The following is a 26,140-nucleotide window of genomic DNA, read 5'->3' on the forward strand; positions in this document are numbered from 1 at the left end:
ATACGGCACGTAATCCATTTCTTTTAATATAGCCGTAAAAGAAAATATTTGTTCAATATAAATCAATGCACATGCATATATGTATGTATGTACATATATCTATGTACGTATGTATGCATGCTAAAATTCAAAACCAAGTGTGAGAACATTTAGATCAGTGTGCAAATAAAGAAACTGGCGCACGAATAACTGTAATCGCATTGCGTCCCTTTGTCTATTCCGTTTATGTCGTCTCTAGAGCAGTTTAAATGCTGCAATTCGTCGATTTAGTAGTAAGTGACGCGTTTTGATGTCGACCACGCGTGTGTTTTAAAATTAAATGTTTGTGAGTGTAGTGATGTAGTGAAATTAAGTGTTTTATTTCTTAATTGAGTTCCTTTTTTTTGTTTTTTTATTTGTGGGCACTGCTACCGTGCAAAAGCCATTTGTGTGTGTGAGTTTTTTTGTTTTTTTTTTATAAAGTGCGCAGTGTTTGTGAGATCGCAATACATATACATACATACATATGTATGTGCATATTTACACATGTACATATGTATGTTAAAAACCTTAATGATTTTGTGTGAGGTAAGTTTATAAATTAATATAGTAAATATAATATTATATGTACATATTTACATACAAACATACAAAACGTACAAATTGAAAGAATGTTCTAGTGCGTTTTTCATTTTCGTTTGTTCTTTCGCTTCGCGGCGCAGTATAAAAGTGCTGGGGCTCCCAATGCAAATCCGTTATTCTTTTTTGTGCACTGCCGCACGCACAAAGCGCATTGGAAGAAACATAGGAAGAAGAGATGGTCAAATGGCGTGATGGTGGCGTCAAATCTAGTGTTTGCATACATACATACATACAAACGTATGCTCATATGTATATGTGTGTACATATCTCATTTAATTTCTCTTTCTTTCGGTGCCGTCAAATTTAGTTTGTTTGTATATCTCATTTTATTCCTCTCCCTCCTGGTCTTACCAGCATGTACTTCTGTTTTTCTTTAGTGTGTAAAAGAGTATCTCCCTCACTCTAATTAATAAGTGTTCGGCCTTAAGTGACATTTTGCAAAAATACAGATTCACACATGTATGTATGTAAGGCTATATGTATTTATATTTAAATTAGAATATGCATATGTATATAACATATTATAATTGTCTGCAATAATAAACTCGGCAGCTTCTGGTTATGTATGTATGTACATATGTTTGTATGTACATACATATGTTTCACTTTATTCTTTTGGCATTGCTTACATTGTGTAATGCGTAAAAAATTAATTAATTCAAAAATTATAGTTGGAATATATAAAGAATCGTTTTTTATGCTTGTATAAAGCTGAACATATGTATATGTATTTATATAGTGTATACAAATATACATAAGCCTACCAAACGTTAGCTGGTAAATTTGGATTATCAAAGTAACCTCCGGCCACAGCTAGTAAAAAAACTGTAGCCAAAATAATATCACTATTTATATTGTCCATTCCTAGGAGAATATTTATTGTTATAGTTGCGGGCTTGGTGCGTGGCAACGAACTTCTAATCTTGTTAAAAACGGAATTTATAAAGGCTGCGCAAGCAAGTTGCGTGGCTAAGGAAGTTGCTGCTGCAATACACAAGCAGCCATCGACATGCGTATACCACACACCTGTACACTACACCTGTACACAAACATACTTGACTATTCGCTCATTAGGTATGTAGGGTTGTGGTTGGCTAAAGGCCTGACATACATACACACATATACATACAAACATAACATTTCTAGGCTCATACATATGTAGGTATGTATGTTCGTATATATACTTATATAAACGTACCTACATACTATACATACATATATATACGTATATACATATGTACCTACACACATGCACCTACATACATAAAAATATATACAACAAGCAAGGCTTATTAACTTATATATTTAAAATGTATGTTTTATTAAAATTTACAACTCAGTGTACATATTGTTAAGGAGAAAATGTACAAATGCATACATACAAGTGCACATACATACACACATATATACATAAAAAATTTATGTAAATTTGGCCTGCTTTGGGCATTACAGACTATGCATATATACATAAACACATATGTATGTACATACATATCAGACATTTATACATACATACATATATATTTACATACGAACACACAGACACACATACATTGGTCACTGACGCTGAATCCTTAAATAAGAAATTGGGAAAAAATTATACATTTATAGCGTGTATTATTTCATATTAAATATTATGCAGTATTAATTTATTTGTTTTAATATATTCATAACACTGTCCCAATCTTTGTCTTTTTAAACTAATTTTTTTAAATGCTTTCTTTTGCAGCATGCGCAAAAGTTTCACTGGAGGTTTAAAGGTTAAGCGATCATCAAAAGGAGATTAATTAAAGTAGTAAGTACGAATGACACCTAAAACAATCTGTCTCAATTAATTTGTGCATTTCATTATGCATCGTTCGTTGGGACAACTTTATAAAGTTAGCTTAATGCAAACGCAGTTGCGAATGCATTTGGCAGCTCCAATTTGGCATCGCACATTTATTTGCTGGCCGATTGCGCCGACTGAACGATGCGTCGTCTGCCAGATCATTCGCAGCTGAGATACCCCCCACTAATTGCTGGCAATTTGTTACGTGCTGCCACAGGTACACAGAACGTCTCGAACCAGCCCAAAGAGACGCAGTTCGACGGGGCGTTGCTGTAATGAAATTTAATTATGTTGTATATCAAACTTATTTGCATATCAGGCAGAAAGGTTTTTCCGCGGAAGATAACGAGCCACAAGCCACAAGTTAAACATTGAATGTGTTTCCTCTTTAAAGTATGTACCTTATATACCCTTACAAGGGGTCTTTCAAGTTTTGGTATTATAGGTATTATGTATATCGGATTGCAATATAACATCGTATAGCTGTCATAAATACTATCGGTTGAAAACTGTCTACGAACAAAATCCATATCGTAATATTATAACCAAAAAAAAAGTTAGATGTTTTACCTTTGTCATGAAATGAAATTTATGAATTGGGTCGGGTTTAGGCTCGGCTATTCTTTGTTTAGTTAAATCGGTTAAAGGTTCAGTTTGTGTTACTTGGCACTCGACTAGTGTTTGGTTAAGTAGCTCAGCCAGAGTATTTTAAATTCGGTATCCCAATAAAGTTTTTCTTTACTGGCTTCCTTGTTCTTTGCTTAGTTTGCCTGTTGCGCTTCCACATAACACTTCGCATAAAATTTGTGTGTCTGTGTATAGGCTAGAGATTCAGATACCGAATCTCGAACCGCACAAATTCATTTTAATTGCCTTAGTGCCAAAAAATTAGATTTCATGTGCAAAAAAACCAAATCGTATTTTGTAAGGTTTTCTATTTTTGTTGCTCGTAAGTTTTGCGAACCTATTTCCCAGATCTTTAGCTTGTTGTTAGCCGGTGTCTTGAGCGGAAATAGTTTGTACATAGAGTACCACAGGCCGCACAACAATAACAATAACAAGAACCAGAACAAGGCATAACTGTGCGTTGACCTTTTTTTACGCAGGGGTCTTTGATAAATGTGCAACATTTAGACGCGATTTGGGGCCAAGATAAGTATATAGAGTTTTTCTTTTTCGGTTTGTTTTGTGTGGAATGTTTTTTTTTCTTTTCGGGTTCGCCCAAATGTTGGTACACTCAACAATTTTTAACTGGCGCTGCTTGTTAAATGTTTGTTTTTAGCATTTTTAATTGCTTTAATTATTTATTGTTTGGCTTCGTGCACCGCGCTCTGACGACGGCGACGGCGACGCGGCTGGGCGCCAAATGCTGAAAGACTTAGGCAACGAACTTGGCCGCTCGCTCAATTTGTAGACAGCAGAAAACTTGGCAAAACAGTCGCAACATCTTCAGTTGCTTGCTGCGCAGATTTCAATCAATAAATCAATCAATAATTGTGAAAGCTGTGCACAGTGTCCCATCATCCAGCTAGCCAAGTGTTCCAGCTACAGCCAACTGGATAGCTACCCAGTTCAGATCGCACCAACTCCGTCCGTCCATCATTCATACGCATATTTCAATTAACATTCATGCGTCGCATTTTCCCGTTGTACTGTCCAGTCTCGGTCTGGCTCTGGGTCTGGGTCTGGTTCGGTTCCCAGCTGTCAGGCTGTGGAACGGCCTTTATTGATGGCACCACTAAGATCATTTTTGCGCCTATAGTATAACAATTACATTTTGTCAGCTTCAGCGGCAAAAACGGTAGCCACAGCCGCGGGCGCTTCAAACTAAGCGGCCAGCCAACCACCCACCTTCAATTGAGAGCCAAACAATGGAGCCCCAACTGTTTCTGCCATACACACTTTGCATAGTTGGCAATCATATGTCTGACAAATCCCTTTTATGTGTTCATAAGTAAACTTTAAGTGCCCTAACTGAAATGGGCATGTGAGAATTTAAATGCAGTTTGTTAATAATAATAAGAATACAGTAAAAGAAATATATATATGTAGAAAGATACAAGTAGATCGGCGTTAAACTCTTTTGTAAAGATCTTTGTTAAAATTTGTTTGAGTCGCTTTTCACGCTTTTCGGATCTTACACCCTTGGGGCTTAACTAACCAGAACTAACTTAAAGACTATTAAGAAGGAGATTTTAAAACAAGAGCAAATATATTGAGTGCTATCCAACACCCTCTTAGCCTTTCCTTGTATACATTACGATATTATTTGTTGGCTTTACAGAGCATGTAATATTCGTTTATTTGATGCTCGCAATTTTTTCAATTTTGACATTTTTGTTAAGTCATCAACGCAGACAACGGGACGTTTCTGGGACTGGTTGTTGCTGTTGTTGTTACTGGTTGCTGGTTGCTGGGCTGTTACCTGTGACTGATTAATTTGGCTATTATGGCATTTGGCTTTTTATGCGCACTGCCCCCAAGATTCAGCTTTACCTTAGCCCACCTGCCCACCCCGCTGTGTGGCAAACTCCGCCTTTGATCGTTGGCAGCGAGCGCGGCTGCGATCCGATCGATTCGTTTCGATCTTCTTCTGCTTGTAGCACGTCAAATATTTTTGTCGGCTACGACTCATAATAGCCCCAGTTAATTGCTAATAGCCAACGGTGCAGATTTCTATGTCAGGCACGTCAATGTGGTTGTTTTTTTTAAAGTATTTTTTGTCTTAGCTGCTTGTGTTGCTTATTAAGGTTGTTGTTTGTTGTTTTTGGTCTCGTAAATTTCGAATTTGTAATTTGCGTTCCACGCTCCGCCATGCAAATGTGCATGACGTTCGTTTCGGTTACAGTTTGATGATAACAAATTCATTGACCTAAAAGGGTTTCCATTGCTTACGCCTCATATTATGGGTTTTTCGGGTTATTTTGGTTCCCAGTGATCAGATTTGAGCTCTGATCGCTTAATTGCCGCGCAGCGAAATTTCTACGCGTTGCTGGGTGAAATTTTTACGATGATTTCTTTCGTATATTATCGGAAATATAAAAAAAAATAAAATCATTTTATTTAAATTTTGTTAACGGGGCGCGGCAACAACTTTTCGCTTGCCCCACTCAACATTTGGCAACGTCTATAATTAAATCTGGGCGAAATAAATAAAAAACATAAATAAAGAAACACAAAAACTATACTATATATATATATATATATATACATACATATGCATGTGCGGATTGCAATCGGTAAATGGTAAATTTAAAATCACTTCATTTGTCAGTCGCTCGCCAGGTTGCAATTATCATAAAATTTTATGGCCTGCTCCACTTTATGCGCAGTTTCTGGCTGGCAAATGTCTGGGAACGCTTAAGCGCTGAAATTATGGCAAGCAAACAATAAAAACGCATAAGGCTCAAAATAATCCCGATTATAATACCCTATATCCATTCGTAATGGCTAAGAAGGGGTATAATGGTTGAGTGCAAATGAATGTAACAGGCAGTTGGACGTATGAACGATTCGATTAAGTGGTTTAATGAAGTGAGTCGATCGGTTCGTCTGTAAGAAACAGGCGACCTCGTGGACTACAATAGCAAGAGAATTGATTTCATAAATATATATAAAAATATATACGTTTTTCGATAACTCTTTACATATGCATAGCATCGACAATTATCGATTTTGGAACAACATTTTTAAAGTATAAGTTGGAGGTAAAGAGAGCTTAAACCACAAAATTAGATTTGTCGACTCTCGTATCGTATACCCAAAATGTTGAATAAATTTAAGGGTTAAGCATTGTTTTTTGCATATGTATATGAATCTATGTATTTTTTTTTTTTTAACAATTTTTGATGCCTTATTAAAGCTCTAAAAATTTGTGCATTTGTGCAAGCAGCTCGGCGCTGGATACGTGGAATCTTCTAGTTGAGCACTTTTAACTTTTATTGTTTCTTTTCTTCTCATTTTTTCTTGTGCCACAAACCGTAAATCTCGACGGGGCACAAATATTTAGTATTAATATCGTAAATTGTCACAAGTTGGCCCCAATTTGCCCGCCGTCTTATAAATTTTGCAAGGCAGCGCATTGCAAAGAGAAGCTGAGTGTGTATCAGAAGGGCGAGTGGGGGTTAGGGTATTCGGAACTGCTTGTGGGCGTCTTTGTGAATGCGTGCGCCATGCGAGCAAATTGAGTTCTAATGGTAATGGATATACATACATTTGCAACTCTCTCAATATTTCTTCAAGTTTGCGCATTTTCAATTAGACCTCTGAACTCTCGACTCGCCAGAGTCTGCCCGATCTATCGCTCTCTCCCTCTCTCTCTCTCGTACTCTGTCTCTGTCTCGCTCTGTGCTACCATCCTAGCGTCCACTCTGAGTTCAAGTTGCAATCGGGCGGTTCGGCAACGTCGCGTTTATAGTGCGTCTGACAAGTTTTTCGTTTTTTTATTTGAGGAGGGTGTCTTGGGGCTTAAACTGCTTGTGTTTCGAATATTTTAATGAAGTCCATTGAAGATTGTGCGAACGAAATTGCATTTATAAGCTGAGCTTAGATTTTTCTTAAGTTTTTATGTTGCTGTCAGATTTTTTTTTTTAAATATTTTTTTTGCCTTTGCTGTTGTTGGGCTGTAACCAGCGCGCGTTTATTACAATCTAATGAAGTCGAGCCTGCCACTTAACGGTGGTTACAGCTGGAGTTGGAGTTGGAGGAGGTGGTGCTGTTTTTTTCAGCTTTTGTGGTTTTCTGTACATTTGGCATTCGTTACGCAATTTTCAGCTGGAGCAAATGAAGCGTTTAATTTGACTGTGGCCTTTGGAAACTTTTAGCTTACACGTTTCGAATTGCCAGTTGAATTTGTATTTGTTTCATTTTAACTTGAACCTCATTGTTCATCAATCAATCGAGTAATATTCTACTTCACGGTTTAAATTCCAGGCAAAGTATCTCGCACAATACATGATCTATAAGTGATTGCTGATTAAGTATAAATTAAATTATATATACATAAAAAAATTAAATTAAATTCTCATAGGATGGATTTAAAGAATTCCCTGTTGTTAGGCTCGGTATGATAATTTGGAGCTTCTGATTTGAATAGGATGAATTTAAAAAGAGTATAAGCCAGCGGTATAAAATCGATAGCCAGTAAACGCACGATGGCTAATCGCTAAGTAATCGATTTCCAAAAATTAAACGATAACTTAGTTATTTAAATAAATTATATATATATGTACAATGTTCTATACAATTTAGCTGCATTGACATAGACATAGTAGTCTATCTATTTATTTAAAAAAACTAATCGCTGGCCAGTATTATCTGTTATACACATATATTTCATTATAATAATATTTGGTTTTGATTGATTTGGTACATATGAAAGCTTTCGATATAATTTATAAGCTTTGTCATAGATTTTGACATACACCTGGACGGTACTTGCTGCTGCTTCCATAATGTCCAATGTGTATTCCGATTGCTAGACTCCAGTCTGAAACGATTCCCAGGTTTAGCTACAGCTCTCTCCCTCACCAAGAATTCAAGACATAATAAATAACCGCTGTCATTCATAATGTCAACAGTGCTGCCAACATTTTGCTGTTATCTGCGCGCAATTCTAACAACAACATTGTGTTCTAGCTGGCTAGCTGAACTGGGCTTAGACTGGGCTTTGGCTTTGACTTCAACTTTGGCAACGGCTTTGGCATTGGCTTTGGCTTTGGCTAACATGGGAACGAGCAGCAGCAGCAGCAGCAGCTACAGACAAAGTGGCTGTGGATGAGGCTGGGGCTGGGGCTGGGGCTGGGGCTGGTCATGTGTGTGAGACCTCCACATTGGCCATTCTTTTCGCCACATTTTGCTTTGGCTGCTGCGTCTGCGCTTTGACATCTTACAGATCAATTCATGATAATCGTTGGGACCACCATGGCCACAGCAGCAGCATCAGCAGCAGCAGAAACCCACTTTGGGTGGAACGTTCGACGTTCGCATGCTGCAGACCTTTTTACCGGAATTTAACTGTTTTCATTGGAATTGAATTTCCAAGCTAAGAGCCAAGCACCAGCAGCAAGCTGCAGGCAGCAGGCAGCGTCTCACATGTAATCGATATTTTTCGAGCCAGAAGACCAAAGTCTAAGACGACATGAACAAACGACAATGGCAATTGGTCAGCGCGGTGGGCTGTGGGGGGGTATTTGGCAAACTGGCATAAAGGGTCAGCGCATGTTGTGGCCGCCAAGCAACATGCCACCGTCTTGTGCAGCCCCGGAAAATTGTGGCAAATGAATTGATCCAAGTTTATTATTAGAGTGTGTGTGTGTTTGTGTTGGGCTACTGGTCTTGCCGATTATCATCGGCCATATCGATAACAGCGGCAAATTGTGTACTCTTAAAAATATGCATAAAATTACAGAATTAATTACAAGCAAGATCGCTGCTAAGAGAGTTAGTTGCCCAGACCCAAAGTCGTTACACGGCTGCAATGTGAAATTTATGTTGGCTGCGAATGTAAATCATTTCGCTATGCCACGCTTACAACTGCTCTCTACCACAAGCAAGCACTTCAGCCAGACTCAACTCAACTCTACAAAACTCAACTCAGCTCAACTCAACGGCTCATCGAGCATTGCGCCCTCTAACCCTACATAAATTCAGCAGCAAACCGTACCGAACCGAACCTAGTTCAGTCATTGCATCTAGGGATCTGTGGAGGCAACTGGCAACAGGCAACTGGCATCTGGTAGGCTGGCTGGCAAAGACAGACAAGTGGCATTCGGCATTCCATTGCCATGGCACTCGAGAGAGCGGCGGCAGCAGCCCAAAAGTAAATAACAAAAGCTTAGAAGAACGTCAGGGCAGGCATCGAGTGTGAATTGATTTTTGTGTTGCCCTTAAATCAGAGCAGGTACATCAACTTGGCTAAAACACTTGGCAACTAAATAAACGTTGATTAAGGTAGAGTTAGGAGTCTAATCATCATTATTAACTCAAACAAACAAAACAGATCACATACCCACTTGATATTGTTATTTTATGAATAAAAGAAAGTCATATTTATGTGTGTAGCTAACAATTGGTATTTTAAGGGATTAACTTAAAGATTTTAAATGTTTTTTATGACAAACTCTTTTCGCACGCAACAAACGCTTTACCTTAATTCTCTTTTGGGAAATAAAAAAAAATAAATAAATGGAGGACTTGACAGTTTTTAGCATTAGCTTAAAAATGATTTCTATATTTTACAGCTATTCCATTTATCTGAAAATATATGGATCAGATTTATGTTTGACTGATATTTATTTCCGTTAAAGGTTCGTTTCATAAATAATTGTAAATATAAAAAAAAAATTTTAAATATAAAATTTGAATACCGACCTTAAAAAGTATCAGACTAAGCAGAAGAAACTTTATTTTAATGATTAAAATTTAAATTGAAAATAATTATTTTCTAATTAGGTTCTCTTACCATTCAACTTTTAAAGTTTGTCTATCTTGATTCAGTTAGTGTATTTAAAGTTTTGTTTATATTTTTTTTTGCCTTTTGCTGCTTTGCTTTTGCCTGTGAGTGGAAGGCTGGCAGTCAGCGCAGCAGCTTAACAAACACCAAGTGCACCTGAGGGCCTCCACTGGGAACTCAGAGGCGAACTTATAGAGTTTACTGCTACAACTACTGGGCTGACTGTCTGGCTGGTTGGCTGGTTGGCTGCTCAGGAAGCAAACTTCACGTTCACCACGCTACTCATCTGCATATGTTTCGGCAATTTTGCGCGGCCTGAAAATGATTTGCTGATCGCTCTTTGAACACTCCATCAATTCGTGATTTTTACGAGCGCAATGTCGTCGGCGTTTGGGCTTTCTCTGTCTCGCTCTGCCTCTCCCATGCTGAAATGGAGGCAGCATTCGCTTGCCACTCGAGCGCATGCGCAACGAAAGCATCATTTAACGCGCATTTACCATTTGGTGGTAGTGCAGGGTCGAGGACAGAGATAGGGACAGGGGCAGGGTTAGGGACTGGGACTGGGACTGTGACTGGGTCTGGGGAGCCATTGCCAAGGCCTGTGCGTCTTTTGTTTTTGGTTTTGCTCTCAAAACTCGAGGCTGGAAACTCTTTTTGCCATCATCCTGTCGGCTTCAGCTACTGAAGTAGCTGCTGTGCTTGGTTGCTGTGGCAACAGCCGCAGGCCAACGACTGTCAGTCATTTGTCCCAGACGCGTCGTTGAGTCTGGCCAAGCTCATGAGACAGACCGCACATCCAATGGACTCTTGTCTGCCTATCTTTATGTAAATTAGTTCAAGTTCGCGAGCAACTCAAACCTTTGCTTCCCTTTTCCCGCGTGCAGCCCCTTCCTGTTGCCCATAAGGTAATCAGTTTGAGGCACTTGCAATTCACATCGATATTTGGTTAGTATAAAATGAAGATTCAAGTTAAGGCCTTATAGTTATTATATTTTTTTCTTGGTACAATATATATCATTCCATTTATATCCACATTTGAGATGTTTCTTATTTCCTATGACCTTGGATTAGTAAAATGCAAAACAAATCTGAAACCAAATCAAAAAATTGCTTAGTTGCTTTAAGCTTTTCATGATGAGTCCCAACTTATGATTCATTTTATTCGGTGCCTATTTAAGTTTATGCTCACGTGTTATGACCAGCTTTATATATAACACTTGCTATCTGTGTGATGTGTTTACCACAGAGTCCATTAATGTTCGATCTGGGCATATTAAATGTGGCAAACGATTTTTTAGAGTTCGCTTTTCAAGTGAATCAACATAAAAGTCTATTAAGTGCTTTCTTAATGGCAATGTGTAGATACCCTTACCTAGGGTATATTAAAACTCTGTTCGATCAAGTGCCTATATTCGTCTCTAGTCTGTCTATCTATCTAGTCTCTTCTCTCGATGCTTTCTTCTGTTGCGATAAACTTGTAGATTCGACTACTTTATATATTTTAAGTATCTATTGAGTAAAGCAACAAATCAGGAGTCAGGTCTGGAAGGGTATTTAATGCTCAGTGTCGCCCAGCAGCTATTTTCTCTTGCAGTTTTGTTGGCTAGAATAAAAATTGCGACCTGCAATAAAATATAAGTAGGTGCGCTTAAGATATAATATAATGTATTTGGATGGTTGTCTGGCATTACGAGTATAAAGGCCTAAAGATTTTAATATGCGACCATCGCAGTTGTTGAGTGCGATTTATGAATGCATTAGCGTCCAGTCGATTGAGTTTACAAACAATTAGCTATATACCTATTTTTTGCTTCTCTTTTATGACTGGCAAATTTTGGTGCATATACTGTATAGAGAGAAATGGCAATTAGGCGAAACATTTAATTACCGGTCGTCGGTTTAAGATTAAGAGGAGAGTACGTGGACTCATTGTGTCCGGGACGACCCACGCAAGCAGCTGCGGGCGGCAGCATTTTTTCTGTTGTATCTGGCTGCCACAGTCACATTCAGCCGCAGAGTGAACCTCAGGCTCAACCTGTGCCACAATCTGTGGCTGTTGCCTAGTGCCGGGCCTGGCCTCATCCTCTGTGGTTGCTGTTGTTGGCGATGGCTTATTGGTGTTGGCGTTGTTGGCCAACTCGCAATGATTTAAAGTGTTGCTTTGCATTACATTTATTGCCAATTGAAATTTGAAGTGCGTGAGAAAGTTGAAATGGGCTCCAAGTCCCGCCGAATACCGTCTGTGGCCAGAGGCCGTAGCATGGCCCCCTTTACGCCATGCACCATGGCCCGTTGCCTGGTTGCCCGGTTTGCCTGGTTCGCCTCTTAGCCAGTTTGCCAGTTTGGCCTTTGTGCTGCGGGTTAATATGAGCTAAAATTGGCTTTGCTTAGTTTTGTGGTCGCTCGTTTGTGCGCTGTGATTTGATAACATTTTTCAGTCGGAATGGAAAGTTTCTTCTTCTATCTGTGGGCTCTCTTCGGCCTGGCTCTGGGTCAGTTTTGGGTGCGGCGCGGTGCATGCATTCGCAATTCTATCCATATATATATATATATTTATAAAATATCAATTGATTGAAATGTGTATACTTAACGCAGCTATTCAAATGAAACATAAAAGGTTTTCAACGTATTTTATTAGTTTGATTAATTATCTAATTTTAAATTAAATTTCATTGATCGAAAAATTATAATTCCTTAAAGCTGATTTGTTTTTATATCAATTTAATAAAATATTTGAATGCAAAATTTAGTCACTCGATTAGTCCCCCCATTCCAACTTAGCTATTCTGAGTTTTTACTTCCAAGAAGCATGTGTTTGATTGTAGACTCCACATACCACAGAAATTGTCGCCAATTAAATGCTACGAACGTTTCTATCGCCTTTCGATTGATTTGTTTGTATGTTTTGCGTATAATCAGCTACATAAATTAAGGCAATCGTGCGGCTTTTTGGGCGGTAACATCGACAACAACAACAACAATAACGAGAACAACATGTTTGAGACGCCATGACCAGAAAAGACATCTCAAAACTTAAGGTCTGCGTCTTTGTTGCTTATAATTCCATCATTAGGCAAAAACTGAGTTGGTAATGCATGCGAATCCATCGCAGAGTTTGCCAATTGCCAGTTGCCAGTTGCCACTTGCCAGTTGGCATTTAATAGCCTTAGTAAATCTTGAATTGCGCTTCTCCAACAGGTGACAGCGTTGTTTGCATACAGTGAAACATGCCGAATGCTGACCAACGACTAACATTAAAGATTGTATGCAGATTAGATTATATTTGTAATACTTTTTTAAAGGTTTCAATTGATTTTCACAATGTTTAGGTATATGTTTTCATGTAGTTTAAATGCGGCATTTACGGCTGTTCACGGTGCAATGGTATCGTATGTTTTATCTAGCAAAACAAATAATAAAAACAAAAATGTAGCGAAGTAGGGCAGTTATACTTTTATTAAAAATGTAATTTTTTTCATTAATATGTTAAAAATTTTATGACAAGCCAAAATCGGGGTACATGATTATGAAAAATCCAGGTTCATTGAGTTGGTTAAACCCTTCACTTTGTTTGGTCCCTGATCCTGATTATATACAATAAGGTTTAATTATTTATGCAGTGTTGAACAACGATTGACTTTAGTTTAAAATGATTTCAATTGTTTCATTTCATTCGCAAAGATTTCATGATTTATCGAAGCAGCAAGGTTTCAGCTAAAGACAAGCAGGTGAGCTTGTCTAGTTTCTACTATACCATATGTATCTGATAACTGCGTTTTCTAATATGCACGCCCCGAACGGCAACTTGTTATGCATAGGCATAAATATGAAACGATCTCTCTCTGGCTGTCCGTCCGCCCGTCTGACTGAGTGGACTGATCGTGTCCTCTACTCAACTCGCTCAACTGAGTTGTCGCTGTTGGCCGTTGTTGATTGACCAATAAACTTGCAGCTTGATATCAGGTAACGCTGTTAGTTATAGTTTGTTATTGGCTGGCTGCTTGGCTGCTCGTATCTGGGGCCCCTTAAGAATTCGCAAACTCAAACTGAAACTCCTCGCCCCAAAAACAAAAAAAGTGAAACCCGCTTACGGGTTGTTGTCGACAAGTTGCTGTTTTTGTTGTCGTTGTCGCTGTTCAGTTGCCGTAGCCGTTGCTGTTGTCTCTGTTGTGCTTGTGCTGTGCTCTTTACTCAAACGGGGCCGCATCATAATTTCCATTTTGCGGTCAGGTTTCGTCCAATCAGCGCTTTGCACATTAGCAAAAAAAAAAGAAGCAAAAAAAAAAAAACGAAACGAAAAAAAATCAACACATGTTGATTGCATTTTATTTTTGCTGCTTTTGTTGTTGCCGTCTGACAGCTGCAGCAGTTGTTGTTGCGGTTGTTGTTGTTGTTAGTACTCTACTGCTTTAGTATATGTAGTTGTTGCTGTTGTTGGCCATTAGCGCAACGGTGTGAAATTCGATATTAGTGCAATTCATTTTCAACAACTAATTTTTAGTCAGTTGCTTCGCCATTTCAACTAACTAAGTTGTTGTTGTTGCTGCTGCTAGTTGCTTTTCGTTTGGTTTTTTTCGCATTTATACATTTTTGCTTCATTAGTTTGAAAAATGTTTACGATAGAAATTGTCTTTCTATTGCAATTAGCACATTTTTCGTGAGATTGAAGGCTGTCAGCCGACGGTCGTCAGTCGTCAGTCAGTCGGACGAAAATCTAAAAATCAGCAAATCGCATTTGCCTCTTTTTCACATATGGAAAATTAATTTTACTCAGCGCGTTACGCCCCGTTCATCATAGAGAGAGAGCACGGCAGAGACACGGAGAACGACCTGTTCTCAACTGATTTCTGTTTTTTACGACTTGCGCGTTTTTAATTACAACTACCGTGCCAGGGCGCTTGCTATGGGGGTGTAACGGAGTGTGGGGTGGGGCGGGGAATTGCGAATTGGTTGCACTGACGTCTTTGGGGATTGCATACTGCGCACAACCAGGCGCTGAAATGTTCTGTCAGTTAATTTCAAAGTCCCGGTCAAATGTCTTAAATTGCTGCTAAGCCGTAACGTTAGGTTAGTTGGCAAATGTTTACAAGCGGACTACGTTCTGCCCAAGAGCCAAGTTGCCAACCTAAAGGCTGTGTAATACAAATGACCAAAGGATAAGTTGTCAATAAGCCAGTTAACCTGATATCACTCACTTTTCGAATTTGAACTTATTTTTTTTCAAGCTAGCATAGTCTTGCTTTGCATTGTAGAGATTTTTGTTGTTGTGTTCACATAACTTCAAATGTCAAACTGGGTTCAGGCCTCAGCATCCATACGAGATTTTTAATTTCTTGTTCATAGTCCAGAAAAGCTAAAATGACAATTACGAAACACCCAACAGCATTGTCCTGACTTTTTAGGCTGCATTAAGAATTTTCGTTAAAGATTTATCTTCCTTTACGCTAACTAAAGTTTGCTAAAAAGCTGTGTTCGGAGCCTAATGAAATTTCATTGAATGTAAGGAATCGGGAGTGAGCCTTGTAGGCGTAAAAATATTTTGTTAAATTTAAAATTGACTTTAAAATTAATGTGGAAGGGTGCAAGGCGGCACAAACAAGGCATATGAGAATATTGCGTATATTCATTAGCCTGTCGGGTGTGTCACATCGAATTTGGGACTCTGTCAAATCTAATAAAAAATATGTATTCATTAAACTGATTAGATCATACAGTAACACTCGAAATAATTCACATAGTATATATATTATTATTAATTGAATTTCTTTTTTAGTCTTAGTATATGGGGATTTGACCCGGATCTATCTTGTTCAATTTCTTATACTGCATGTGATATACACACATGCTAAAGGTATTTTACATTTTTTAAATGTAATCCTTATTACCAATTGAATAAAGATAAAAGTCACAGTTTCCCACAGTTATGCCTAAATGGCTGAACACTTTTTTAGTTCACTTAATTATGCCTCCGTCTCCACCTACTACGACTGCTATGCTGCTTCGAGCTCTATAAGCTCATTTAAAATGCGTTCAGCCCCAAAGCTCACACATCGTAAACAAGGCCTAAAACACTACGTTGTAGCCTGGTGCCGGAGAGGTAATGTTTAAACATAAATTTCCACAAATCAAATCGAGCGCATTTTCCAACACTAATTAGCAACGCCCACGTGAGCTGCGAGGCGATAGATTGCTGCGCTTCGACTCTTACAACTAGTTAAAATGGAAAGCGTTCGAAAAAAAAACAACAAATTTTACAAACGACTCGAAACCTCAGACGACGATTAAAGTCAAAAACTTGAGAAAATGGGCGTTGTTCGGCCATAAACAAAATATGAGTAGGAAAAAAAAATTAAAACCCCCCTCCAAAAACGTTATGAGAGATGTGTTACAAATTAGAGAACCAAAAAATATTTAAGAAAGAAAAAAATCAAACGAAAATTTGTATGTTCAATGTCTAGTTGGGAATCGATTCGTCACGTTTAAAGGGCTTTGGCTCAATGTCGACAGAAGATCCACTTTGGGTTAGTGGTCGATGGTGAGGGGGCCTTGGGGGTCGGGGCTCAGCGTGTAATTTGCATACATTAAACTACTGTGGAAGACGTTGCCAGTTCGTTTCTAAACTTAATCTAAATTTAATTATTGTGACCAACAAATGGATATCCAAAAGAAACGAAACGAAACGAAAACGGCAGCGACATAGAAATCTGAATTTTTATGATTTTGTTGTTGTTGTTGTATATATATATATTTTTAAGTTAATAAATTAATAATCAACAACATAAAAAGCGCTTTTCATATTTCGTTTTTGTAAACGGCGCGCTTTGAACTCATGCTTATATGCATTATGTACATATATTTTCATAATTTATAAACGATTTTACGAGTGGCCCAGCCAAAATTCGGGGTCTTATTTCAAGCTTTTGAATGATTACTGAAGCCCTCGAAGCGTTTTTACAGTGGGGCAAATGGGTGTAAGCGGTGAGAGAGGGGGGCACAAGGGCAGAAAGGGTATACTGTTGCTGATATAGTTTTTATAGGCGTTTGATAAATTTCTTTACGTTTTCTACAACAATTAGTTGCAATCAATAGCTATATTGTTTATATGTTGCCCAAAGGCAACTATTTTATTTTCTTATAGAAATATCAGAAAGCTGCCCGTTAATCTAAAAACCATCGAAATTGATCATATATCAATGCAATCTGCTGTATATAAACGCTTTCGTTGTGTTCAAATTATGAAAGATGAGCGTTGATTAATACTAAGACACTCGGGAGTAGGGCGTCTATTTATGGTTATAGCATAGATATTGAATTGGTACAGTTTCTGTAATTTTTGCTGAGATCGGAGAAATTTGAAGGCTTTCAGTGGGATAGGCTTATAAGTGTTTAAGAAAAGTTTGGGTTTGGCTCACCCTACTAAACACAACTTAAAACGTCAACTTTGACATCTTGTTTCTGACCTGAAAAAACTGCAGAGCTTGTATCAAGTAATTCATATCGTACTTAACCTTAAGCCGGAACGTGCACACAATTTGCCCTAGCCCTGAGTAGTTGCTTTCAATTGCCGGCAATAACTCAATAAAAAGAAAAACCAGAGAAGCAAAATAAAGATTTACGTATTGTAAATTTTTACATGCACTTCTTGAAGCAACTTCGACACACATCAAATTATGCATGCAATGCGACGCGACCCGATCCGATCCAATCCGATCGGATCGGCAACTTCGACCCGACCTGACCAACTCACTTGACTGACTGTATAATCGTCCGAGACGAGACGCAGATCAATCATAGGCCAGCCAGCCTGCTAGCCTTTGGCTAATTTAATATGGCTAAAGATCAACCCGTCACACACCAAAATGTTCCCGCGAACTTTGCGACTTGCACTTGCTGCTCGTTTGGAACGAAGTCATCCTCAATGGCAACGTCATTGGCATCCTCATTGCCTTGCGGCTAGCATAAACAGCCAATAGCGCCGAGAGAAGGTTAATGTATGCACTTACAGAAGAGTATTCGAACTATTTAATAAAATATGTAACGCATTTCTAGCCCCAGTAATCCTTGGGCTTAGATTATAAACTGACATCTTACTCAAAATAAACCAATACAGAGCTGTGTTCTTGAGTTAACATATTATATATGCTCCATAGGATCAGCTAAGAATTTTTTTTGTTTTCTTTTCTAAATACACAACAAATTTTGCAATTTTGACAGGTTTTTAACGGTTTCAGGAATATTCCTATCTGCTATTTGAATATATTTTGCTTATCTAGCATTTAGCTGCAAGGGTATCAAATTGTCGTTTATTGCAATAATTTGTTCTTTCTGGTTTTTTGTGTGCTATGCTCTGGCAATTGATTTCAAGCCATTGGCAACGTTGCAATGAGCTTAGGCCGTGCGAATAGGTTTTCGATCATCATTATCATCATTGCGATGATCACCATGATGATCATCGTGGGTCATTGCTACAAATTTTGAACGTTTGGGTCATCGTCATCTTTGGTAGTCACACGGCCTTCTCTCTCGCTCTATTTCTCCCGCTCCCACTCTCTCTCTCTCTCTTTCTGATCTTGTAATCAGGCGCAACGAATTTGTATATGGGCATGCATGACGTGTGGCCTGATGAGCCGTGGAGCGTGTGCAGCATTCGTGCCCTGGCCTGTGTTGGCCTGGCCTAGCCCCGAGTCCGAGTCGCGACTCCAACTGTGACTCCAACAACAGTTTGATCAACACATCACCGTCGTCATCATCATCATCATCACATGGGATCACATCGGCACGTCGATGAAATGTTAAAGTTCCAGCAAACAAAATCACGATTGACATGATGCATTTGTTGCTATTGTTGTTTTTGTTGTTTTTATTGTTGTTGTTGTTGCTGTTGTTATTGATGCATTCGCATGTGTTGCGCTTTATGTAGGTGCAGAAAATATAATTTCATAATTTTCAATTTCCATGCGCAATCAGCAGGTCAACAAAATTAGCGTGGCCAAAAAAAATTTAAAAGAAAACAAAACAACAACGATTGCCCACCTACAGATGCTGTGTGATCTTCTGCAATGATCATAGTTCATAGCGTGTTCAGCATTTGCATTTTGCACACATCGTTGAGATTTCGCTTTGATTATCGATTGCATTGCCAGTAAAGTGAGAGGCAAGAGGGCAAATGTCGAAAAGTGCGGAAGTTATTTGGGCATGTGAATGCCCTTGTATAACATTCGATACAGCATACAACTATTGTTGTTAGCATATAGATTTGTAGAAACTAGCGATGCAACATCAATTAAAAGCGTTCGATTATAAATCGAAGCACATCTGTAGAAACAAGTGTCTATAAAAATAGCCTTAGTTGATGAGAATCTCACAGAAAGGTGATGTTGAGGGAGAGAGGAAAAAGAGCGGATGAGTTAGAAAGCCAGAAAGCTAAGTCATTTTAAATAAGAATCGCATAGAAAGGATATGTGAGGGAGCAAAAGAGAGAGAGAGAGAGAGCAAGTAATGTCAAGGCCTGGAAGGGAGAATTACAATAAAGAGCGTGGAAAGGAGGACGAGTGCTGGGGATACTGAGGGAAAATGGATCTCAAAGTTGTATATAGGTCAACGGCATATAATATCAGCTCCCACATACCTGTGTCGATTCCCTTGCAGATGCTGTTTAATAATTACCTTAATATTCATTGTAAGTGGGCACAGGTTATACAAATATCTCAAGATTAAATTTATCCTCCACTGGCTCGCTTAAGCCGCACATGCGAATATGCTTCCAAAATAGTTGGTTTGCATGTTCATTAGCAAGCGACCGACCCCATTTTCCGAACACATCCTTCTCGCACGGCATGCCCATATAATTACACGCACAATGATTGTTCTATGGGCCGAATGAAAAAGCTCTTTAAGAGGTCGCAACCTGGCAGCAGCGACTCCTTTGCCGGACAAAACTCATGAAATTCGATGCTTCAAGTAACACAAGCATCGCCTTGAATTCCTTTTTAGCTGCGGGCTACAGACAACAACTGTTGTTGTGCTTCTTGTTGTTTTTGTTGTCGCATGTAATTGGCTGTACATTTCGACACCCCGGCGACAACACGGCCGAACAGAAGAAGAAGAACAACACAACAGCTCGTATGCAGTAATGAGCTTACATTACGAACATCGGAAAACAACTCGCATAGGTCCAGAAAATATGAAGGGGCGCTCCCCGAATACTCAATAGAAAGCTGTGGACAACAAATTTTCAATTGAAAATGTCGCTTTCCACGCACATTTCTGGTGCGGCTGTGTTTAATGCGTCTTATTACCTATAAGACAAATCCTAATTATACAATAAATTCCATTTTGCATGCGCGTGTTGCGTTTTCACCTAACCCAATCTTTGACTCAGCTGCCTGGCTGCCTGCCTGCCTGACGCCTCAGTTGCTCCTCCTGCCGCGGCGGCTGATAAAAATCTCGCAAATTTCAGCCACGGTTGCAGTTGAAGCTCTATAGCTGGGAACTGCACACTGGACATGGCCGTGTGGTGTGGCGCATCTTGGCGCAATAAAAATAAAACCATAGACTAAACGATAACACAACAGAGGAGCAGCAGCCAGCTGTTGGCGCAGGAGGAGTAGTAGGAGGAGAAAGAGGAGGAGCAGTTGCATTTGCAGCAGTGGACCAAAGGAGGAGGCAGCAGTAGTTGATGTCTAGGCGTGTTTGTCTGCGTTTTCTGTCTTGTAATTGTGTCTTGTTAATTTCGCATATTTGAGCAAACGGCAATTTACAGTTGAATGTTGACTTGTTGCAGCTGAGTATTAGCCTTAAAGCCTAGGCCAAAACATGACTTCGAAGAACAAGTCTCACTCTCTACTGTTTTCTTCAAAATATCTCTCAGCAGCAATTAAAGTGCGTTAAAATTTGTTAGTTGTCCACTTGGAATAGATTTTTAAGAAATCAAAAGACTACACTGAAAATGATTTCTTATTAGATATTTGAAATTGTAAATGTTTTAACAATCTCAAGTTATTTTTTGAGGGTAAATATTTGTATAAACGTCTTTTAGCTATTTTCTGATTGGAAGAAGCAGAGAGAAAAGAATTTAAAATTTTACAATAAATGAAAAATTTTAGATGCGTTAACTGAGATAAATATTTAGATTACTTGGAACAGTGCAACAAAGGCATTTTTTACAATCTCTTTGTTCTTATTTGTTATACGATTTATTCTAAAGAGCTTCTTTATTATTTCAAGATAGTTATTCTATTTTATATAATTTCTTACAATTATATTTTTCTTTTCATCAAATTTACATTTATACCCAAGAAAACTTAGTCGCTTGAATTTATATTGACGTTTTTCCTAAGTGTATGCCATTAAAACGAATCAGTTGCTGTTAGTCATACACACACACACACACACAAACACACACATTTGATAGGCCCATCATAGGTACCAATTTTGCTGTGAGGCATCTGGTTCTGGTAGCTTGCCGCAAATTTGTTGTGTCGTGGCTGAGGTGCTGCTGGAACACATAAAGTTGTGTAGCTTATGGCACATGGGACGAGATTTTGTCAGCTGTTGATAATAAAAATGAGACTTGGAGACCTGTTGCTAATCCCGTTGCTGGCTGCCAATTGGATTGCACTCGTGTCTGCTGTTAATTAAATTTAATTAATTGCAATTTATTAAAATGATAATTAAGCAAAATATTTACGCAGCCGTTTGGCTTTAGCTGCCTAAACTTTTACAGCCTTTACTTGTGACATTTATGTGCTGCATATTTAGAGTACTTATGTGTTGGCTCCAGTTATAAATAAATGAGTTATGGCTGTTGATTGTTATCGATAGTCATAAGTTGTGATTAGTTTCAGCCATGGTTTTCGGTTACTCTGCACATAAATCATCTAAACAGCTCTTATCGTTAGATAGTATTTGCGATTGCAACATTTCGAAAGTTAATTAGTTTTAAATGCCTATCAGCATTTATTACACATTTAGGCTTAATATTTAGCTGTCCGAAATTTAATAGAAATGGCAGCTTGGAAATCGCTTTTAAAGCGAATATGCTACTTACTGTTGGTAACGAGGTTTTATTTACAATATAATTATAAAAATATTTATGATAGTAAAATTATTTTTTTATCAAGGATTTTTTCTTGTCTGACATATTTGTTATTGATGTTCTGCCTATAAGTGAGAGCATTTGGTTGAATGGGATTAATATTATATTTATTAAATAAGTAAGGCTTTCATTTATTATTATTATTTAGTTAAAATGTATAGACTATGCTATAGACTATGCCATCAATGCTTCAATCGACAAGCTTGACTTACAATATATAAAATATCTTACAAATACTGTATCAGTGAGCTATTCAGTTTTATTTCTGTATATACCTGTGCATTCTTTAATTTCGGTTTTCGACTTCTTAACTACTGAACATACAGTTCATGAATTGGAAAAATTGAGTTCACATTAGATTTTTTTTTTGAAGCTTCATTTTTGTCAGTATCGTTTACTTTCGAGAGTTCTTGATTTGCCGTTTGTTTGTTTGTATGGCTGAGTTGATGCTCTGACCTTTGGCTATTGTGTCTATTCGTTGGCAATGATCCCTTTCCAATATATATATGTATATATATTAACTACCAGGGGCTACTTGCTGCAGCAGCAGCAGCAGCAGCTGCTGCTTCCTATGGAAGAAACGTTCGCTCTATTTCTGGCACAGGCGCATGCATATGATATGCACTTTAATTTATTCAAAGTCACGTTGCTGGGAACGTATAGAAAAGCGAGTTGTACTTGTTCCTATGCCAATATATAAGTACCTTATGGCCCCTATAGCCCAAACAGAAGTGCTGAGTGAGTCAGCTAAGTGCATCAATTTCCATTTAACTGTAAGCGATATTTTGCCAGGCTGCAGCAGAAGTACCAGCGGCAGCAGTTGCTGCAGTCGCATCGAAATATTGCCAATATTTGTGTTGTTGTTGTTGTTTTTGTTGCTGTGCCAAATTGCAAAAGCCAAACTGAGATTGGAGGAACTTGTGCTGCTTGACTGACGTTGTCTAAACAAAAGACTCAGGCAACGAACTTGACTAAGGCTGCCCGTTGCCTGCTGCTGGCTGAGCCTGAAGTGTGGGTGACATCTTCAGCAAACACTTGAGGCGTTTGAGCTATTTGCGTTGATTGCCAGGCCAACCAAGTCCACAGCACGAGTGAGTGGAACAGATATATCGAAGAAGAGAAAGAGAGAGACACAGACAGAGTTGACTAGAGGAGTTTTGCCAGGCCAAGTCTTCATCGAAGTCGTGTTATTGTTGTTGTTATTTTAGTGCTACCGTTGGCTGTTGCTTGCCCACCCCCCACTGCTGCCGCTGCTGCTTCTGCTCACAATGTTGTGGATGATGCTTCAGTTTTTGTTTTTGTTTATTTTCCTAACACTTCAATTGGCATTCCACACAAAAAGCGAAAATTGCAAAACGTGAGTAGTTTCGAGTTCTAATTTAAAATAATTTTTGTGTTGACGCTTTTGCAATTTTTGTTCGCAAACGCCCGTTTGCCAGCAACGTTTGCGATGCCTCTATTATTATTTTTTTTCTTCTTCTGTCGATCTTTTTTTCTTTTTGCCATTTCGTAATAGAGTCGTTAAGTGGCCCGTTGCGCTCTTTTTGGTAATTTGATGAACGATTTTTGATAATTTTGCACATTGTTTTGCACGTTTTTGTTGGGTTTTTGCTCGCTTTGACCCGTGTGACGACTGAAGCATCTTTTAGCCGCCTGATGTCTGCCGGTCTGTCTGTCTGCCTGTTCCCCCCTCTGACTAAAGTTTTTTTTTCGCCTTTGTCTGATTTTAATATCAAGTGCAGGCAAGTGGGTAATTATTGTTGTTGACGCTGCTGCTGCTGCTGCTGTGGCTGAATCTGGTGGTGCAGCTAAAAACGTTGACCACTCAACTGTCAGTGCTTGAGTGCCCAGTTGCTGTTGCTCCACCCTACCTGTTGCCGCCCCTCGCCTATGCATGTGTGTTTGCCCATTTGGAGTGCTGCACTTTTCTGGCCAGCCTGTCGAACTTCACCTGTGTGTGATTTGCATATGTGGCCAAGTGAAGCTGCTTCTGTTGGCTGCAATGCGAATGCTGCTGCTGCTGCTGCTTTGAGTGCCCATGAATAGTCACAAAGCATTAAGCACTTCACTGAGCACAGGCGGATAGCGGCATAGGGGGGTCGCTCACAATTATCTACACAATATGGCAATCACATATGTAGATATTGCACACACAGCCCCAGCCAAGTCAAGTCAAGTCAAGTCAGCCCAGTCAGCATAGCCAACCAGTTGTTCAATCTAGGAAGTGCATGAGTTGCATTTTCCATATGGCCACTGCTGTCGTCCGTCCGTCCGTCCGTCCTGCGGTCTGTAACTGCGACTGCGTTTTGCCATTTCCTCATTACTAGCCTGCGAACGGGTCGCAGTCATCGGCGTCGTCGCAGTTGGCTAAAAAGAAATTGAACTTTTTCACACCAGAATCGATTGTAATTGAATGCCTGAGGGCTCTCACCAAGCCGCCAGAGAGGCTCTGCCTAACCATCCTAGCCTATTGCCTTGCCTTTGCCTTGGCTTGGCCCAATGCAAATTTGTTTTTTCTTCTTCCTCTTCTTCTGTTTTTGCATTTTGACATTGGAGAATTTTTCAAACGCCAAAAACTTTCCCAAAAATACTTACCACATGAGCCAAATGGGGCCAACACACAACCGCACCGCACCACCAATGGCGTACATTAAATTGCTTTATTTTGGAAGCACCACACTCAAGCAGCACCGCACAACTCCACTCCAACACACTCCACTGAGCTGTTGATGATCAGCCAAAGCTGATGAGCTGCATCGGCAACCGGCAACTGGCGGCAACTCCAACTCTTGTGTTGAACGAACACCTGCTGCTAACATTTTCCTATAAATTGAAATTTGAAATAGCAAGTTTTGTGCGGACTTGCGCCGAAACAAGGCTAAATCAACAACGAAGATACTGATCGAGAGCTTTACGCTAGCATACGGACCAACAGATACCCTTACTTGGTTAGTTTCAAGTGCAAACACAACTTTAAGGTAAATACGAAGCTTTAAACTGTCAAGGCAACTATTGGCTTTGTATTGTTGAAACTTACTGAAAAAAATACATTTAATCTGGGCAGTTAAATGGAAGAAATCTTTTAAATAACGTCTAAAAATTTCACAAATTTTAAATCAATAAACTTTTAAAAATTCAAAAAAAAAAAGAAAAACCTATTCTTGTACACGAAGTTTATTCTCATTCTATTTATTGTTCAACCACATTTTATTCATGCATATATTTCATTTAGTCTCCACGGGAGCTCTATCCCTAAACTTCACTAAAGCCATCATCATTTTTAAAAGACAAACTACCTTTTAAAATGGACTGTGTGTATATTTTTACCTTTGTGTGAATACTATTTTTTCTGACCACGCAAACACTTTATAATAGTTAAAGTTCTCTCTCCCAAATCGTAAATGTTGTACAGAAACTTCATTAGCTGATTCGATTTCGCCATAATTCTGCCCTAATAATTTCTCAACAGGCGCCATTTGCTATGCGTAAATTTCTCAAAGGAAAAACATACAAAAAATCAAAAATTCCCATGGCCCCACATAACGCTACATAGCGTAACCAAAATTTATGGCGTACAACGATTCAACATTAAGAAACCAAAAAAAAAAAAAAAAACAAAAAACAAAAAAAATATAAATAAAAATGTAAATGATTCATTTGTTTTGCTCGCACCGCAGACAAGAAATCAAAGCAGAGGTGTTTAATTACCAACAAATAAACAAAATGGAAACGATTAATTCAATTCGCCAATTTTGTAACGAAGGCCCCGTTATGGTAAAAAAAAAAAATGGTCAAATCGAAAACTGTTTGAAATTGTAGCTAAATTTGTGGTCGATCTTTGTCTGTGGCCCCGCGGGGCAATCAGCACACAGAAAAAATAAAATCAAAAAAAAAAAAAAATAGAAGTCCCACAATAAAAAATAAAAAAATAACAACACAGTGAGACAAAACACAATAATCAACCTCGAAAAGGTTGTGTGCCATTTATCAAATAATGTGTAACTTGGCCGTTTGCCCAGCTCCAGAAATGGAGATGGAGCCGGCAATGGAGCTGGGGCTCGATCTATGATGCCTGTGCTTGCGTCTGGGCCCTATTTGTAGATGCGGCTGCCCATGGTGTGAGTTTCATTTGCCTTAT

The 26,140-nt window shown here is 38.8% G+C and overlaps 1 protein-coding gene across 2 annotated transcripts in view; it reads left to right on the top strand.

Annotated features, from left to right (window-relative positions):
• The first annotated feature begins 302 nt into the window (after nt 1-302).
• LOC135430346 (uncharacterized) overlaps nt 303-26,140 on the top strand; it is a 169,811-nt gene continuing 143,973 nt past the window's right edge. Inside the window, exon 1 of one of the 2 annotated variants that reach the window (XM_064684982.1) lies at nt 303-567. The gene's annotated coding sequence lies outside the window, so the exon portion shown is untranslated. The remainder of the gene's footprint in view (nt 568-26,140) is intronic. The other variant, XM_064684983.1, reaches the window with a different exon arrangement.

The sequence above is a fragment of the Drosophila montana genome, unplaced genomic scaffold (genome assembly GCF_035044405.1).
Source record: "Drosophila montana isolate Dmon_TW-CO22-7 unplaced genomic scaffold, ASM3504440v1 contig_3003_1, whole genome shotgun sequence".
Lineage (NCBI taxonomy): Eukaryota > Metazoa > Arthropoda > Insecta > Diptera > Drosophilidae > Drosophila > Drosophila montana.